The sequence below is a fragment of the Schistocerca serialis genome, unplaced genomic scaffold, assembly GCF_023864345.2.
Source record: "Schistocerca serialis cubense isolate TAMUIC-IGC-003099 unplaced genomic scaffold, iqSchSeri2.2 HiC_scaffold_1086, whole genome shotgun sequence".
In the NCBI taxonomy this organism is placed as follows: Eukaryota; Metazoa; Arthropoda; class Insecta; order Orthoptera; family Acrididae; genus Schistocerca; species Schistocerca serialis.
The window spans coordinates 1-5000 of NW_026047278.1; the positions used below are offsets into that span (position 1 = coordinate 1).

The 5000-nt window shown below is 53.4% G+C and overlaps 1 non-coding gene across 1 annotated transcript in view; it reads left to right on the top strand.

Annotated features, from left to right (window-relative positions):
• Window positions 1-4383: 4383 nt before the first annotated feature.
• LOC126431292 (small subunit ribosomal RNA) overlaps window positions 4384-5000 on the top strand; it is a 1910-nt gene continuing 1293 nt past the window's right edge. Inside the window, exon 1 of the ribosomal RNA XR_007577532.1 lies at window positions 4384-5000. This exon is cut by the window's right edge and continues 1293 nt beyond it. This is a non-coding gene — a ribosomal RNA (small subunit ribosomal RNA).

Below are 5000 nucleotides of genomic sequence, written 5' to 3' on the forward strand. Positions count from 1 at the left end.
CAATATGCGACATTCCCGCTGTCCCTATACATGAGCTGCGAGCTGTACCAGTTACGAGCTAGAGACGCGATCGCGTTGCTCTCTGTACGAATGCCGATGCTGAGCGGTCAGCTAGGAGGCGCTCCATCCATGTCGGTACCGGTGGGCGTTGCACTCGCAGTCGCAAAAACGTACGGCAAGTATATTACTCGGAAGAGTTTATGACAGTCCAAGCCCCCCTGCGTGGGGAGCGTCTTTCTAGGCCATGACCCACCGGAAGGGCGCAGCGTCCCCCACCCCAGACATGTGACGTCACACTATCGGTATTGACGACTCGACTCATTGCTTATAATCATTTGCCATACACCGGTGGAAGCTGCCGAGACGAGTAGCTACATAGCGCGCTCGCCGTGTCACTAATGTACAGAGATACAACAGTTTCGACTGGAACCGGATTAAACGTATACACGGCGCTGATTAGTAATACATAGACCCATCAGAATACAGATAATATATACAACTGTCCGTATACATGCTGAAAGACTCTGCTCACAATCACAACCACACGGCAGCCACACACTCTTATCACGCACTACTCTCCGCCTGTAACACGCACACAGACAATATGTAAGCACCAGCATGGAACAACACCCAGTGCATCCTCTCCGCCACATGAGACAATCCACACTGTCATAACCAGACTGGGAGGTCCACTCAGAAAACGGAATATCCCACCCCCCCGACAACCACCATTGCTCAGCTAAGCCACCAACACCCACACATGTCCTACACAGGGGTGCACCCAACATCACAATACTGCCTCCTCTCACAGCACACAAACAATGGCAGGAATGAAAGACACAGGTCTGCCACAAGCATGGAATCGGAGCGCCGCCTGTCATGAGCCAAAGGTGCATCCTGACGTGGCAAATCAGATGATGCCGCAGGCATCCACTTACTATAATCACAATCAACAAACCGACCGGCCGCCCCCCCCCCCCCCCCATTACACCTTTCCATACAACAATGTGTACCTTAACCTAAACTATACTGTACCTTAACCTAAACTATACTGTACCTTAACCTAAACTATACTGTACCTTAACCTAAACTATACTGTACCTTAACCTAAACTATACTGTACCTTAACCTAAACTATACTGTACCTTAACCTAAACTATACTGTACCTTAACCTAACCTATACGGTACCTCAACCTAACCTATATTGTGCCTCAACCTAACCTATGTTGCGCCTTAACCTAACCTATGTTGCGCCTTAACCTAACCTATGTTGCGCCTTAACCTAACCTATGTTGCGCCTTAACCTAACCTATGTTGCGCCTTAACCTAACCTATGTTGCGCCTTAACCTAACCTATGTTGCGCCTTAACCTAACCTATGTTGCGCCTTAACCTAACCTATGTTGCGCCTTAACCTAACCTATGTTGCGCCTTAACCTAACCTATGTTGCGCCTTAACCTAACCTATGTTGCGCCTTAACCTAACCTATGTTGCGCCTTAACCTAACCTATGTTGCGCCTTAACCTAACCTATGTTGCGCCTTAACCTAACCTATGTTGCGCCTTAACCTAACCTATGTTGCGCCTTAACCTAACCTATGTTGCGCCTTAACCTAACCTATGTTGCGCCTTAACCTAACCTATGTTGCGCCTTAACCTAACCTATGTTGCGCCTTAACCTAACCTATGTTGCGCCTTAACCTAACCTATGTTGCGCCTTAACCTAACCTATGTTGCGCCTTAACCTAACCTATGTTGCGCCTTAACCTAACCTATGTTGCGCCTTAACCTAACCTATGTTGCGCCTTAACCTAACCTATGTTGCGCCTTAACCCAACCTATGTTGCGCCTTAACCCAACCTATGTTGCGCCTTAACCCAACCTATGTTGCGCCTTAACCCAACCTATGTTGCGCCTTAACCCAACCTATGTTGCGCCTTAACCCAACCTATGTTGCGCCTTAACCCAACCTATGTTGGGCCTTAACCCAACCTATGTTGCGCCTTAACCCAACCTATGTTGCGCCTTAACCCAACCTATGTTGCGCCTTAACCCAACCTATGTTGCGCCTTAACCCAACCTATGTTGCGCCTTAACCCAACCTATGTTGCGCCTTAACCCAACCTATGTTGCGCCTTAACCCAACCTATGTTGGGCCTTAACCCAACCTATGTTGGGCCTTAACCCAACCTATGTTGGGCCTTAACCCAACACACGTTGGGCCTTAACCCAACACACGTTGGGCCTTAACCCAACACACGTTGGGCCTTAACCCAACACACGTTGGGCCTTAACCCAACACACGTTGGGCCTTAACCCAACACACGTTGGGCCTTAACCCAACACACGTTGGGCCTTAACCCAACACACGTTGGGCCTTAACCCAACACACGTTGGGCCTTAACCCAACACACGTTGGGCCTTAACCCAACACACGTTGGGCCTTAACCCAACACACGTTGGGCCTTAACCCAACACACGTTGGGCCTTAACCCAACACACGTTGGGCCTTAACCCAACACACGTTGGGCCTTAACCCAACACACGTTGGGCCTTAACCCAACACACGTTGGGCCTTAACCCAACACACGTTGGGCCTTAACCCAACACACGTTGGGCCTTAACCCAACACACGTTGGGCCTTAACCCAACACACGTTGGGCCTTAACCTGCTCTGTAATTGTCATACGACGCGTTAAATTAGTGTAGTGTTGCCTAACTGCAACCCCCGCAATATAGTTTGCTACTCGCACTGCCCGGTCCCCAGTGTATCGCTTCATGTTAAACACCTTGCAGCTATACACTGTAATGTGGATGGCAGCAGGACGTACATGCTCAATGCCCTTTGCAGTTGTTCATTGGCATTTGCAGTTGTTCATTGGCATTCGCATGGCGAAGCACTTAGCCTACGCTGTGGTACGGCCTGTGTCAACTGTCCGCTGATGTTGTACGTCCAAATCACACACTGTACTGCACATTGGTCCTCATGTACTGAATGATACATCGTGGTACATGTGACCGTACAACGACTGCGCCAACAACGGCGAACCATGCGGTCCAAATGTTGTGCACTCAGCTACGTGTCGTCTCCCTATAAGAGCTGGATTGCAGTGTGGTATGCCCTGGATGGCGATCAGCATGAGCCGTCTGTTGATGTAGTGGCGCGTGTTGTCAGACGTAGTCGTCTCTTCTCACACACCGTGATAGCATGGTGCACTGCGTTCCACATCTGCGACATGCGACAGAGGCCGGTTGACAGTCGTTCGCGCAATGGACATCGCATACGTACGGGGGCCACCTTCCACGTGTTCGCGAAGCGTGCACATGTTGTTGCGTGTATGTGGGCAGACATAGTGTGTCGTGACACCTGACACAGGCATGCAACAATCGTTGAATTTGCAAATGGCGATGGACGCCTACGTTTGCTGGTGACGTTACGCAAATGAACAACTGGTAAACCGTTGTGGTGCGGTTGTTCTCGCTAGAGGTGAATCAGTGATGGCGACGATCGGTTGAGCTACCAACCGGTTGTTCCAGCGATACCCACCATGCCCACGAACGTGAATGGCATCTGGGTGTGAAGCGATACGCGGCGGTGGCTGGGTGGGACCGTCCCCGGCCGGTGAGGGGGGGCCTCCCGGCGTGCTGGCCGCGCGGTGCGTGGGCGCACGCGCTACAGCCGGCTGGTGGGGGCGGCCAGTGGCAGGCGCGCCGGCCGACGGAGGCGGCAGGCGGCGCAGCTGCGCGCCGGCGCACCCTGCACGCGGCGCCGTGCGGCCAAAGTAGGTCCTCGCGGGCCCGGTGCGAAGCGCGGTGGACATCTGCAGTGTGCTGGTCCGATTGAGGACTGTGTGCGCTGAGGATGCGCCGCCGCCCGGCGCTCGGCGCCGCGACGCCGTCTGCTGCTCGGTCGCCTCTGCGGTTCTCGCAGGTGGTTTGTATCGCAGCTGTGCGGACGTGTTGGCGCGTGCGCTGTGCTGGGAGAGTTCGCTTCGGCACCCAAGTGGGGCTTTTGTCCTTCTGTGGCGCTGGCGTTGGAGCTGCCGGTCACCGTAGGTGGCGCGTGTTGTCTCCCGCCGGCAATGCCACGACAGCACGCTCCCGGGCCTCTGTCGGCAGCGGCAAGCTCAGTTGGGAGCACGGGTGGTCGCACCTAAAGCGTCTACTCGCCAAACCCCGGGCGATTGCGCCTCTCTCGAACCCGACCAAGTACTTAGGACGGCGCTGCGCGCCGCCGGGACCTGAGAGGGTTTCGAGGTGTATGGTGCAGGGGAGCTCAGCCTCCTCCTGTTTGCAGAATAATTGAGCGGACGCTTGCGTGTTCGCGCGGGCCCCCGGGACACACTCCCGGGCGGCCGGCTGCTCAGCTCTAGTTGACGCAGCTCCCTGGTTGATCCTGCCAGTAGTCATATGCTTGTCTCAAAGATTAAGCCATGCATGTCTCAGTACAAGCCGCATTAAGGTGAAACCGCGAATGGCTCATTAAATCAGTTATGGTTCCTTAGATCGTACCCACGTTACTTGGATAACTGTGGTAATTCTAGAGCTAATACATGCAAACAGAGTCCCGACCAGAGATGGAAGGGACGCTTTTATTAGATCAAAACCAATCGGTCGGCTCGTCCGGTCCGTTTGCCTTGGTGACTCTGAATAACTTTGGGCTGATCGCACGGTCCTCGTACCGGCGACGCATCTTTCAAATGTCTGCCTTATCAACTGTCGATGGTAGGTTCTGCGCCTACCATGGTTGTAACGGGTAACGGGGAATCAGGGTTCGATTCCGGAGAGGGAGCCTGAGAAACGGCTACCACATCCAAGGAAGGCAGCAGGCGCGCAAATTACCCACTCCCGGCACGGGGAGGTAGTGACGAAAAATAACGATACGGGACTCATCCGAGGCCCCGTAATCGGAATGAGTACACTTTAAATCCTTTAACGAGTATCTATTGGAGGGCAAGTCTGGTGCCAGCAGCCGCGGTAATTCCAGCTCCAATAGCGTA